Genomic DNA, 15,523 nt, shown 5'->3' with positions numbered 1-15,523 from the left:
TAAAAGACACTTCTGAAAGCTGCTCTGGCCTTTGACAGCTTGGATAAGTCTCCTGATGTTACTCCTCCTAACTGACACAATGCAAGGTTTGCATGGCACATTGCTGCAACATTTGTTCTATAAGCATACATTTTTCAGGAAATGAAGGATTAATCTTCCCAAGTCTTACATACATATTCTCCCCAAAAAGGAGAAAATAAAATTGTTATCTATACAAATAAAAATTCATAGGATAGCGGCAGACAGCCAACAAACTATTTCAGGTCTGGCTTGCCATCTGTTCAGCCTCTTTATGATTAGAAAACACAAGCAAATTGCTTTTTTCTCCAACTAATTCTCAGAAGGACTCCTTGAAAACAGATTCCATGATAAAACTGTAATAAAGCAGAAGAGGTTACAATGATCAATAAAGCACATCCTTCTAACAATGAGAACATTAGGCGATTTCAACAAAGAAAGAATCTTGTTTCCTTTCCTCTTCTCACATCAGAATTACATTTGGTCAAGGAACTATCAAAAAGCAAATAAGAATTATTATCTCAATTCTTTTGCTGTAACATCCAAAATTACCTTACACTTCATTGTATGGCAGTTTACTATATAGCACTATTAACAGTATTTACTACTGTTTCACTTTAAAAAAATGAAACTCTTTTTCAAAAGGTGTTCACCTCTTGCCAACTAATACTGTGTTATTTTTACAAAAATGAAAAAGAGAAAGAAGACTGCTAAGGAAAAAATTTGCTTGACATCAAATAAATTTTGGATTGGACTCAGTCTAAAGTATTTTCAATTGCACATTATAGCTATCATATTCTTATATTTTTGTCATACATAGTCTGATATGTGTCAGTTTCATGATTACAAATGATCAAAACAGGTACTGTGTTTCTATAACACATCACACTTCAGGCACAGCTCCAAGTGCTTCAAAAGGAGCGAAGCAGCACAAAAAATGTACTCAACATTTCATGCTTTTCTGCACACTAATCCTAGTCAACTAGATTGAAGATTAAGGGGCAGGAAACAATTACATTGGACACTGTTCCCAAAATACAAAGGCTCCAACTTAAAGGTGAAAACAAATTAGCAGGTTTGCCTGAATAAGCTATCTATCTAAATGTAGACTGGTCTTCTGCTTTTGGCTACTGGCTTTATTGAACTAAATCTACTTCCCTTAGATTATTCTTGTCCAGACAGATAGGCAGAGATGTTTTTAAGTTGAATGAAGTATTTACTTTTAGTTCATCAAATTTATATTTCAGAAACAAAATGGGATCTGGAAGACAGCTTGGTGCCTTGGAACTTATATCTGTGTATGACAATCCAAAATTTCAAGCTTTAAATCCTACTGATTCTAATTATAGGCTGGGTGTATGATTAGGTGAGTGGCTTTTTCAGTATTCTGCAAATTTTATTCACAAGAAAATACACAGTACTTAATTTGACAGGGAGAAGCTATTTTTCAAAAATGTCTTTAAAAAAAACTTCACCTGCATACTATCTATGTACATAGTATGCAGGTGGACTTTTTAATATAAATATTATATATTTATTCCCCTTTGGACAACACAGTGCAGATTATGTCAAGAGTTATTTAAGAATGTTGTTTTTTAGCTGTTTATACAGTATCTGCAGACTTTCACACTATTTTTAAATCAATCATTTAAACAGACTATAAGTAGCAAAAAAAAGCATGTTTATTTGGCAGACTGAACCTACTTGTCTGAAAATGGATGTTGCCAGGATGAGCAGCTGTATAATGTGTATTTGTAATAGGGGATGAGAACACGATTTGCAGACTATTTATTGTTTGCTTATTTCATATTCATATATAAATACTTAAAAAAGTAATATGTAATTGCAAATGTGTGGGGAAAAATGCTGTTTTGAGTGTTCATATATTTTTCTAAGAAGAGCTGCCAGGATTTCACTTGATTTTCAATTTTTGGCTTGGTTTATTTTCTCTAGTGATCTGTTCTGCACCTTTTTTGATCTCTGTTATTTTTCCTTGATTTTCAGTACATGATTACAAACTCAGTCTATATCCAACAACTGCTGTAAACCATTTCCTCTTTGCAGTAACACTCCTCAAATAAAGCAACAGTAAACCACAGTTTTTGAGATATTAAACAAACTATGAAAATAACATAGGAGAAAGACAATAAAATAATTTCATCTTAAAAAATTTAAATAAGATTTTTGATGATGTTTATTAATTTATTTAGTCTTTTAATGTCTTAAAGCACAATAAAAATGCTTAGTTGTTGGAGTGACTGTTGTTAAATTCTGTTCTTTCCTCACAAAAAAAAAATCTTAGAATGACGGACCCCAACCTTTCTGGTTTTGTGGATGGCGGTAGCAGCAGCTAGAGGGGAGAGGGGATGGTTCCGTGCAAGCAGCAGGCTCGCTCTAAACCTAACCCAAGTGGAGCTGTGTGTGCTTGCCTGCCACTTGCGTGACTTGGTTCCAAATAGGCCATAGCACAGGGATTAGGGATCCCTGTTTCAGAAGATATATCTCAATATCTTGTAGGTAAGAGAGTAGTATTTCAGTGTTATGGAAATGTTTAGAAAAACATACTTAGGAAGTAAAAGTTTGGAAGATATAAATTTAAATTTGAAATTTCCATAACTTGCAGGCCATTTCACCACTGTGTACAATCATTTCTTATCTTTTAATCTTAAATGTTGGAAGCAGTACAGGCCAGGCCATTTTGCTTCTCTTATTGCTTTTAATTAAGAATTAAATATATTAATAATAATAGGTTATATATTTATTTATTGTTTATTGTTACCATAGGTATTTCTATACTGTCTTTTAAATGTGTGCATAATGACATAAATATTTAAAAATGTCATATACAACAAATGATATATAAAGCAATAACTAAATATGTTTAGGATCTATTTCTTCAATATCCTTCATTTTATCATTGATTAAATGAATTAGTTAAATAGTCAGAATTTATAAACAAGTTAAGTAAACTAAACAACTCTGTTGATTTTATTTGGGGGCTCAAAATGCAAAAGTGAAAAGCAAGAATAAGTATGTAAGACAGTTAAAAATATATTTATTACATACATAGAAGATAAAAATGAATTTAATTTTTATGATTTTTTTGCTTCAAGATTTGAAAATCCATTAATTCTGTTCTTAAAATCAATTTTTTTTCTTACAAGAAAATATTCCTGTTTAAAATTGGGATTTAAATGTTTCTGTGAAAATCTCTCAAATAAAACAAATAATTTGATTTCATTATAAGAAGAACTCAAAAAAGTTAATTTTAATCAATTGGACAGATTTTCAGTATTAGATACAAATTCCACGTTAACCGGCAAAAAGCTTTCTTAATGAAGTTTAATAACTCCACATAACTGTATTTGCTTTGCTATCTATCCTTGCATTATCTAAAAACTTCTCAAATGAAATACATATTTAGAAAGCACATTCAACTGAGCTGTCCTTGCTTATCCTCATGCTTTTTATGCTTTCCAATTCAGGGAAATATTGGAAATGAATTACATCAAGGGCCTTGGGTTCTGTCTCTTTGTCAATTGGGAAGGTAACTTTCTGAAAACAAAAAAGAAGGGGACCAATTTGATGTGGTAAGAGAAGCCAGAAAAAGATTAAGATAGAAAATGGGTTGGATCCTGCTAGGAATCTTGGGGAAAACACTTCTATGGAAAGATTTGAAATTCTGCAATTGCTCCAATTTAAGTATCCTAGCCTACTCCCTCTTGTATCATGTGGCTCAGAGTGGCATGTATGCAGACTGAATATTTATGTAATTTCCCAAATGCATATGTACAGTAGTCTAAAACCATGCAAACACAATACATGGGGAGAGCAGAAACACACCATATATATGTATCCACTCTAATCAGACCATCTCACATCCCGAAGCATATATTTAAGAGATTAACATATATATTTGCAATGGGAAGGTATAATTTAGATTTGCTTGTTTTTGCTATCAGATTGCTTTAACATACACTTTGAGCTATTACAAAACTCTAAATCAGTAGGAGTCAGACGTTTAACAATTGTATTGATCGAACCAAGCAAACACCATGTTATACAGTCACATTATTTCACTTAAGTAATAGAAAACCTTCCCCTAATAGTGGAAATTATATATCAGAATACAATCAAATGTATAATATTGTAATTATAGAAAGAGTCTATAACATATAGACTACTCACTAAAAAACTTTGAATATCTCTGCTATCTTAGAGAACCCAGATTGTTGGGGGCAATGTAAATATATATACATTGCTTACTGGTGTAAACCGCTTAGAGAGTGCTTGCACTTAAAGCGGTATATAAGTCTCATAAATAAATAAATAAATAAATAAATAAATAAATAAATAAACTAAATACATGACTCTCTGGAATATATTCTAAGGAGGAAGGGGGAGGGGGAAGAGGAAGCAGTTTTGTTGGATCAAATGGACTGTGGCCCATAAAAGCTTAATGGCAGAAAAGTTTATTTTCTCTGGAATATGATATATTTATTCCTACCTTTCCTGCTAAATCATCTATTCATGCCATACCGCCAAGCTACATAACAATGCAGTCTTACTGGTAATACATAAAAAACTGTTGCCAAGTTTCCTAGATATTATCCACATATTATCTCTTCACAAATGATCTCCAAATCACTTTGATATTTTGTTTCTTCTCTCCTCTCTCCCCACATAACTCCAGTTGCTAGGATGAACTCATCCTGGTATGTACATATACATTCCAAAGTAAGAAAGCTGGTAGTAAACAATTTTGAAACACTAGTTTCATTAAAAAACTGAAACCACATTTTAGTTCTGCATCTGCTGCTATGTTTATCAGATCCAAAGTACATGCTGACTGCTTGTCAACAGACACGATCTCTAAATCCTTGTAAAGAGATTTTTTACTTTTAGCATATTCATTTTACAAAGAACCAATTTCAGAAAACTCTTTTAGATGTTTTTAGAATCTGCTACAGCTGTCTTTCTGATACAATTACATTGTGCTATAATCCCATCAATATGTTGACTAGTAAATTAGAAGTAACAATATAGGGTAAAATGCAGGATAAGCTGGGAGCAAGATCAGAAGTTACATTAAACTATTGATACTAGAACCAGAAGCCATACTTTTGACTGACAATTCAAATTTACTGAAGCAGAAATGGACAGAGCAGGGAACTGTTCAAGGGCATAGGAAGGGAGAAAATAGTAAATGCCCCCACTGAACATCCACAGCATATCTGCCTCATAAACTCTGCATAAAATTCTGTAGGTATAATACTTAACAATGATGGTATGTTTCCTAAGAGAAGTGGATTTTCCATTCTTTTTAGATTCCTCCCCACCCCAGTTTTCCATCTCAATGTATAAATTACTCCATCCTGAGAATAATTTCAGTGAATGTCTTAAGAAATAATGATTTACCAATGGCGCAAGAGCAAATACCGCTTGACTATAAGTAGTCAACATATTAATTATGGCTCTTTTGTAACACCTTGTTAATCAATCAGAACTACTCTGCTATTCTGAAATCTTATCCCATTCACCAACAAGCCCTATTGAATTTAATAGTATTATCTTTGATAGTAGATATTTACACTTTATGAATACAAGATAAATTGAAAATAGGAAAGAGAAAAACCAAGCATCAAACAAGCATTTTTTTTCCTTCTTATTAAAAGATATGATTAAGTAGAGCCAGTTTGGTATAGAGCCAGCATCTGGCTGGAAACTGGCAGACCATAACGTCTTCCATCTTAGACACAAAGCCAGCTGGGTGACTTTGAGCTAGTCACTTTCTCTCAACTATAGGAAGGAGGCAATTGCAAACCACTTCTGAAAAACCTTGCCAAGAAAACTACACTGACTTGTCTAGGACAGGGGTCCCCAACCCCGATCCGTGGACCAGTACTGGGCTGCGGCATGCCAGCAACTGGTCTGCATAAACAAAGCCCCATCTGCAGGATGCAGGCAGCACACAAAACCACACCTCCTCCGGTCTGCAGAAAAATCTCTCTCCATGTAACCGGTCCTTGGTGCCAAAAGGTTGGGGACCTCTGGTCTAAGCAATCTCCTCTGAGAACTGGACACAATTGAACAGGAAAAAAATTAAGTAAAATAGAAAAGTATGGGTCTCTTCCCATCAGTTTTCTGCATAAAGTTAACCTGCATAACTATAAAGCAAGCTGCTTGACAATAAAATAAATTGATTATAAGCAGTAAATGCAACTTAAATAAATCCTACTGTCAATGATGGGACTCCATCTATAGTTAACCATTCCTAAAAGTTCAGCAGTATGTTATCTTCTACTTAAAAATCTGAAAGTTATGCTACAAAATCAAAAGAGGCCTGGTAACACATTTTCTGACTAACAACTCTGATTATGAAATAAGAACTCACAAAAACTTACACCTTTAATAAAATGTGCTAGCTGGAAAAACACTTCCTGATCTTTTGCTACCATAGATTAATAGAGGTCTCTAAATGTCTCTAAAATCAAATAACAAACCACAATAAAAAAACAAGATTTTATGGAGAAGAATAAATGTTTACATAACTATTGTTTCTGGTGGATATAGATCAAGAGGAATTTCCATGTTTTAAATTAAAATTTTAATTGCCATATGAAAATTGAGGCACAGAGGTAATTTTATGACACTCAACTTTAGCATTGGCCTTATCTACATTTTAACTTAGTGATTAGCTTTAGCCAATATGCCAGCATTAAAGAACACAAGACATATCTGGAAGATATAGTTGAGAAATTTAACTTTGATTTTTGTTTACGTGAAATATTCATACTTTGGAATAATCCGTATTTGAAAATTACAAATAAATAGTATTTCAACAGCATGGCAAAAGAAAATGGCATTAGTATTCTATTCAAAGTTTTTATCGGTTTTTTCCAAGCATTCAATGTTCTGTAATTATTGTATGGTGTTTTAGAAGACTTAATCTACATTTTATTTTTATAAACAATTGCAGAGTGTTAGTAATATAGATTAACAATTTACAAGAACTTTGGAATACAGACTTTAAATATCATATTTTAACCAATCAATAGTCTTATGTTTTGAAGAATAATAAATAAATTTATTATGGTGCTGATTTATCAAAAATTCTTGTTTAGTAGACACCATAGATGTTTAAGAAGGGATGGGTTGACCTCTTTATGTTGGAATACAATCTTTGAGGAGACATTGATCTATGTAATCCAGGTCTGTTCTATATTTATATCACTTTGACTTAATATTTACACTACTGGTAAAAAAAATTGGAAAGAAAAATAAAGTTTAAATATATTTATTTGGTGTTGAATTATATACTAACATATGTTATTTTTAAATGCATGCCAAATACTGGATTGATTGAGCATGCAGTGTAACTAAACTGATAGTTCTGCTCTGTTGGAAAGAGAATTGTTACTCCAGATTTTCAGTCCTGGATTTTTTGCCTTTCAAATGACTCATAATCAACATAATGAAAAAATAGAACAATATCATCCTGTGTGGTTGAGTTACAACTTTTTCAAAAAATAATTTTAAAGTTAATTTTATACAGTTACTCTATATATTTTTTCTTTTGTTTCCTTCCTTCCAATTTCCTTCTTTCTTTCCTTCCTTCCTTCCTCCCTCCACACAAGTACACAAACTCAGAAAGTAAAGATCTGTTTATCCCAAGAAGTGCCAGCTATGTTAAGTTTTGCAAACAGATGACCAATGTGGCATAGCATTCTTAAGAACCTAAAGGGATATTATGTAGAATAAATCCAACTTGCATGACATGAAATCAAGGTCTTAAATTATAAGTAGGCAGATCAATCAACACATTGTCTTTAAGAAGCAATACCATCCTAACTTTGAAGAAAAACAAACGTTACAGGAGCAGCTTTTTATATGTGATGGCTTGATTTGTGATCAGCTTTCAAGCAAATACACCATCATCCGAACAAATCATTGTTATTATTCGCTAACAATCAAATTTGTTTAAACATCAAAATACATTTCAGTAACAGAGAATATTATTTACTTCCTCTCTTCAAAATGAGTGTATAAGTACTTCTCTAAAAGATACTTAAAGTCCCTTATTTATGAACTTAAAAAACAATTAGTTCTTTCCTTCAAGCTATCCAGTGTTGCTTCTTGTAAAAAAAAATTCCTATCATTTAGCAGTAGCAGCAAAAGAAAAGCATCTCTTCCTTTTTTAATTTATTCTCTACAGTTTACTGTGAGTCTGAATGAGTTACACATACAGACTAGTGAGAAAGAACATACTACTAAGTCTTTCGCTGCCAAATATTTGACTCATAAAAGAACTTGTGTTGGTTGTGCTGAAACTTTTGACAAATCTCAATTGGTAATTTGAATTCTTAGAAGAAATTGTGAAGACAGTATCTTACTTTCTGATTGTACTTATTTTTTAAGCAATATTTTTTCTCTTTCTGATACTTTATTTAAGGCTGATTTCTTGCCGAGACTTCCCAACAGTGAAATGTAGACTACTTTTTTCTTCCGTCTTTCACTTGAACCTATGAAATATATTTTCTTACAATCCCCATTCAATCTTGCAACATATTTTTAGTTATTACAAAGGGATCATCCCAGACAGATTCACAAGAATGGTTCCTGTTTTTTTAAAGAGGGAAACACAATAATGTACATGATATCATCTTACTATTCCTAAATTTTCTTCTGAAGTTTCCCTGCCTCCAAACTTAGTAAGAATAATAATCTATACCTGTTATTTGTCAATTGTGCAAATGCTTGTATGATCCTTACAATGATGAAAATATTCTGTAAGTTCTAGTCCTTGATTAGGAATTAGAAACTAGAATGGCAGACAAAATGAATCTACAAACATTTTGGCCAAAAAGCAGATTTGGAATTATTTCCTGCAGGAATTATTTTAAGTACTTATTCACAAAAATGGCTGCCATGAGTACAAAACCAGTTACAAAGCTAGCTTTATCACATTTATACGTATACAATCTTAACCTGTTCTTCCACTTCCCAATAGGAACTATTTACTGAAATCAAATATTCTGTCCTGAAGATAGCACACTTAGAAACAAATATATTGACAAATAAAATAGTGCTTATAAGCTTTTATACTAAAATTTAAGAAATGTAATGATGAAAGTAGGAATACTAGGGTTACACAGATCATCAACTGCCATATTCTAAAAGCCCAACAATTAATTTTTGTGACATATCTGGAAGGAAGGAAGGAAGGAAGGAAGGAAGGAAGGAAGGAAGGAAGGAAGGAAGGAAGGAAGGAAGGAAGGAAGGAAGGAAGGAAGGAAAAGTTAAATAGTATACAGTAGTCTTAGGTCCATTCTGGATGATACTGCCTATTTATGTTATAGGTAATCCTTGTTAATGATCATTTATTTAGTGACTGTTCAAAGTTACAAAAGTTTTTTAAAAAGTGATCTATGACTGCTCCGAAAACTAACCATCACAACATCCCAAGAGTAACATAATTGGGATCTGGGTGCTTGACAACTGCCACACATTTATGACAGTTGCAACATCCTACAGCCACGATTGCCATTTGGGACCTTCCTAGCCAGCTTCTGACAAACAAAGTCAGTGGGAAAGCCAGGAGGAGGTTGCAAATTGGAGTCATGTGATGTCTCACTTAATGACTGTGGGTAATTTGTTTAATGACCATGGCAAAAAAAGTTTGTAAAATAAGGTGTCGTCACATGATGCCTCATTTAACAACTGCACTGTTAACAATACGTTTTCTGGTCAAAGCTTAGTTGTGCAATACGTGTCTTTGTCCTTTTTCTGCAGAAAAAATATTTCTTTAAATATTAGAGAAGGACACTAAGCATCATTTTCTTGTTGCCTTCAAAAAAATAAGATAAGTAATGCAATGTGACAGTAGTTCTTAAAGGAGAATATAAGTGACCTACATAATCAGTTCATACCCAAATGCAATTCTTTTCAGCGCTAAATCAGCAGGTACTACCTTTTAAAGAATTCATACCAAATGTAACATCATCCTCTACAGACACCATATCATTCTCATCAGTCAAAATAGAGCTGTAAGGGATCTTGAAGGTCTTCTAGTCCAACCTCCTGCTCAAGCAGGAGACCCTATACCAGTGGTGGTGAACCTATGGCACGCATGCCAGAGGCGGCACTCAGAGCCCTCTCTGTGGGCACGTGTGCCGTCATCCCAGCCCCACCTCCCCATGCAGTCCCCACCTCATCAGCTGCCCCCCCAGAGGAGAGTCGCTCCCAAGCGTGACCCATGTGGAGCAGCCCAGCCAAGAACTCCGCCCTTGTGTCCCATCACGCACAGTTGATTCTGCAGGGTGCAGGCAGAGGGCGTGGCTGCGATGGCATTGCTGGACGTTGCTGGGTGTTGCTGTGGAGGTGGTGGGTGGCCCTGTGGGCAGGCGGGACAGGGAACAGGGAGCAGGATGGGGTGAGGTGGGGGCGGAGCGGGCAGGGTGGGGATGGGCCTGTTTTTGGGCACTCAGTTTCTAAAAGGTTCGCCATCATTGCCCTATACCATTTCAGACAGGTGGTTGTCCAGTCTTTTCTTAAAAACCTAGAACTTCTGAAGGCAAGCTGTTCCAGTGGTTAATTACTGTTAGGAAGTTTCTCCTTAATTCCAGGTTGATTCTTTCCTTGATTAGTTTCCATGCATTGCTTCTTCTCTTGCCTTCTGGTGCTTTGGAAAATAAGTTGATCTTTGTGGCAGCCCCTTGAATACTGGACTATTGCTATCATGTCACCCCTAGTCCTTCTTTTCTCTAGACTGGCCATACCCAATTCCTGAAAGCATTCTTCGTATGTTTTTGTCTCCAGGCCCTTAATAATCATAGTTGCTCTTTTTGCATTTTTTCCAAAATCTCAACATCTTTTTTGTAATATGGTGACCAAAACTGGATGCAGTATTCCAGGTTTGGCCTTACTAAGAATTTATAAAACGGTACTAATACTTCAAATGATTTTGATTCTATGCCTCTGTTTAAACAACTAAGGATTGTATTAGCTTTTTTGGCTGCTGCTACACACTGCTGGCTCATGTTTAAGTGATCGTCCACTAAGACTCCAAGTCCCTTTCACAGTCACTGTTTTTGAACAGGTTTTGCCCAATCTGTACTTGTACCTTTGGTTTTTCCTGCTTTGCTTTTCTCCACATTAAAATTCATATTGTTGGATAGGGCCCATTGTTCAAGTCTGTCAAGATCTATTTGGATCCTGAGCTTGTCTTCTGGGGTGTTAGCTATTCCTGCCAGCTTAGCGTCATCTGCAAATTTGATGAGTTCCTCTTCTATTCTCCCATTTAAGTTATTTATGAAGACATTGAAGAGTACTGAGCCCAAGATGGAACCTTCTAGTATCCACTGCTTCCTTCCTTCCATGTAGATGTAGTACCATTAAGGACAACTTGTTTTATATGGTTTGTCAGCCAGTTACACATCCATCTGGTGGTGATGCTGTCTATCCCACATTTTTCAAGTTTACCAAGAAGTAGATTGTGGTCTACTTTGTCAAATGTCTTGCTGAAGTCTAAGTGTACTACGTCCATAGCATTTTGCTGGGTTACTAATTTAGTCACGTTGTCAAATAATGAAATAAGATTAGTTTGTCATGATCTATTTTTAACAAACCTGTGCTGGCTAATAGTTATAACTTTATTTGTTTCTAGATGTTTACAGATCTGCTTTTTGATTATTTATTCTAGTATCTTCCCAGGTATTAATGTTAGGCTGATTGGTCTGTAGTTTCCTGGATCTGTTTCTTTTTCCTTTCTTTTCTTGAAGATGGGAACCATTTCAGCTCTTTTCCAATCCTCATCATCGTGATGGTGGAGTTTATTCTTCTTTATGAAAGTTGATAATGAGAAAATATACAAAGGCACAAAAAACTATCAGCCAATTTGAGCATGTGTAAAAAATAAAAACTGGGATATAAAGATTTTTTTTAATATATGTATACTTAGAATTGGTGCAGAAATATAAAAATGCAGATAACTAGGACCATTGATATCTCAATCACACTCTTGTAAATTAGCTTGTTACTGATTTAATTATTAAACCACCTGATTGCAGACTTCAAACCTAGCAAAGTGTCTAAGATGGGACAGGCAAGATAGTTATTTTAATTTCCTAAGGCTATTAACAATTCATCATATTAATCCAAGTGTGGTTCTTAAGCTTTCCCTACAAAAGCAAACCAAGCTACCTTCCCAAAAGCCACAGCTACTAAGTGGGAAATTCTACTATTACTGTCATAAAAAATAATATTGTTAATTATTTTCAAGTAAGGAATTGTTATTTTAATTTTTTTGCAATATTTCATGGTTTGATCTATTGAAAGAAATACATTCTCATGCATTGCGGAATTCAAATGCAAGTATCTTCTAGATTATATGTGGCTTCCAAGTTGTTGTTGTTAGTTGCGAAGTCGTGTCCGACCCATTGCGACCCCATGGTCTTCCTGTCCTCTACTATCTAAGCTCACCCCTACTGCTTCAGTGACTCCATCCAGCCACCTCATTCTCTGTCGTCTCCTTTTTCTATTGCCCTCAATCTTTCCCAGCATCAGGCTCTTCTCCAGCGAGTCCTTCCTTCTCATTAGGTGGCCAAAGTATTTGAGTTTCAACTTCAGGACCTGGCCTTCTAAAGAGCAGTCGGGGTTGATCTCTTCTAGGATTGACCGGTTTGAATGCCTTGCAGTCCAAGGGAGTCGCAGGAGTCTTCTCCAGCACCATAGTTCAAAGGCCTCAATTCTTTGGTGCTCAGCCTTTCTCACGGTCCAACTTTCACAGTCATACATTGCAACTGGGAAGACCATGGCCTTTCCTTAATGACTACTAAAACCCCACAACACATTTATATTTTCATAGATGTTGTATTACATTATTTTCTTGCATTATTTTGGCTACATTTTTAATCTCTTAAAAAATTAAAGTACAGTTAAATATTTGATGCTGGATACATCAATTTACATTAATTTAAGATTAAAAATTATAATTTTGCCTAAAGAGCTGGCTCTGCCAGTTAACCTGGGGCTCCAATGGGGGGGAACTTCACATTGGGGATGATTGATAGATTCATAACAGATCCCATCTCCCCCTTGTTCATTCAGTCTCTCCCTTTCATCTTTCAGTTAGGGTTGAATATTTATATTTTTATATTATTGTGTTTGTATTATGTATAGGTTTTGTATAATTCTATCCTTGTAGTATTGCAAGCCACTCAGAGTTACCCTGTGGTAAGATGGACAGTCCCAAAAAATAATTAAGTAATTTTGTTCTGGTCATAATTTTTTATATAGCATATCCCTTGAGCATCAAATATAGTCAACTAAACGTTACTTATTCTTAAAATACTGAATGAGGAAATAAATACAATTAATTTTATATTAGGAAATACAATTATACCTCGGTATTTAACTACTTCAAAACTCATCAAATTTGATACTTGGCAAGTTTTGAAGCAAAAATCTTGCTCTGGTATTTATTTTTCTCCTGGTATTTGATGCGCAAGGTAGAATTTGCTGGCATCGGCTAACCTAATGACTTGTTACATCATCCATCCAAAATAAAGAGTCACATGGTAAGTCATGTGGCTTGCTTGTTTCTAGTTTCTAGTACTCATCGCACCTTCCAGAATGAATCCCAAATGAGTACCGAGGTATTAATGTATGTGTCATCAAACCAAGTTTATAGCTGATTTATATTTTTTTAGCTTTTGGCTTATTGTATGCTGAATTATTTTTCCTGTTTAAATTAGCCAAGTATGACAGTTTTTACAGTGTCCTAGTCTATTGGTTCACTATTTAAAATGATATGCAAAGTGCCAGTCAAGAAAAAATATGTTCTATTACTACCATATTAATAAGAACCTTAAACCTAGTCCCACAGTAAAATCATATTAGGAATGAAATTAAAACAATTTATTTCCAATTAAAAAGTTTAGATGAAGATATATTTAGTCTTCCATAACATAGCACCAAAGTAATCATTCAATTTAGTAAATGCTTAAAAAAAATCAGAAGTATTCCTTTTTTATTTTAAGAAGCTTATGCAGTTAAGCAGTATCATATGTCACTCTTCCATGTTATTCATTATATTATCAGTATAATTTGAGAAGTTTTGTCAAAAAAATGCCAAGTTTAAAATTTCTTTACATTTGACATTAGGAGATAGTGGATTTATCTTTATCTTGTTTATGCCAAACCAATTCCCCAGATTTGTAAATGCACAATCAGAATAGGAGATAAGTAACAAGGATGATAGACTACTCTTTTTACCAACAATAGGAGCAGGGGATCTATAAGCACAGATCAGGTGTTATCTTTTATCAATAAGTAAAAGTCTTCTCCGCTGAATATATCTGAGCACAGAAGGAAAATAGATGAAATGTCATTCTTGCAGGTATGAAGAATATTATAAAATAGCACACTGTTGACCTCCAGATCTTTAACAAGAGATGTTTCTTAATTCTGCCGGGTCAGATGTTTAGCTTACTCAGCAAAAATAACAGTATTAAAAGCCATTGCTCTTCTGTGTCACTATAATTCTTTCTCACATATTCTGATTTTCTGTGAAATTCACTAAGGTGAACACTGAAGCCAAAATAGACAGCTATCTCACTTAAAGTATTTTAAAACTGCTTATGTGACCTTTAAAAAATAATCTTAAAGTGTCAATCTAGTTTATGAATCTGATGAAGATACACATACAAAGAAGACAAGTGGAAGGGCACAGTGTAAAACATTTTGCAAACCTAGCTAATGCACTCTGATAATGTTTCATACTCCATTCCACAGAATCAAGCTTTGCTGTATCTTTTCTAACCAAAATACATTAGGATTTATTATCAATGGAGTGCATTGTACACTTTTAAAATTGCCTTATTTTGTTTCAGTTCACACAGGCTATTACTACTACATTCATATCAGGAGCACCAAAGTGTTTCTGGGTTGAAAGGATTGGATGGTGACATCACAGATGCCTGGTTAGGGGCTCCTTTCATATCCCTGTTAAGGTGTCCACCGAAATGATAACCATCTATCTACTTACGGTCACCTGCTTTCAAACTGCTGGGTCAGCAAAAGCTGGAACGTTGACAGGAGTTCACCCAGCCTGCAGCAGTAACTGGGTCTCAAATGCAAGCCTGTCAATTGTCAGCCCAGTGTCCTAACCTCGTGAGCTACCACATTCTTTTTACACCAGCTATTAAATCACTACTAATTAAATACTATTCAAACAGAAAGAAAAAAACATCTATAAAAATCTATTTGAATAATTCTCAATATTTCAGACCATGTCCTCCAAAATAGGTGGCCATAACAACTGTGCAGTACTTACTATTTATAGGTAGTTCACATATGAGGGAATTTTTTTGAAAATCAATATTAAAAAATACATTTTTGCGTGGCTTCTAATTTGTCAAAAATAATTATCTTTCAAATTCATTTTTAGTTCTAGACTTTTTGCTAACAACTTTCAATTTATTTTTCAAGTTGTAGCTTGAATTTT

General features: G+C 34.4%; 1 protein-coding gene across 5 annotated transcripts in view; it reads right to left on the bottom strand.

Moving 5' to 3' along the window:
* Positions 1–15,523, bottom strand: part of ZNF608 (zinc finger protein 608) — a 147,346-nt gene that overhangs the window by 46,051 nt on the left and 85,772 nt on the right. The window lies entirely within an intron of this gene.

Source organism: Crotalus tigris, unplaced genomic scaffold (assembly GCF_016545835.1).
Source record: "Crotalus tigris isolate CLP2741 ecotype Arizona unplaced genomic scaffold, ASM1654583v1 scf7180000017628.32516253702:7417878, whole genome shotgun sequence".
NCBI classification, from domain to species: domain Eukaryota; kingdom Metazoa; phylum Chordata; class Lepidosauria; order Squamata; family Viperidae; genus Crotalus; species Crotalus tigris.
Note: the sequence above shows the minus strand (reverse complement) of the source record. Positions and strands in the feature narration are given on the sequence as shown.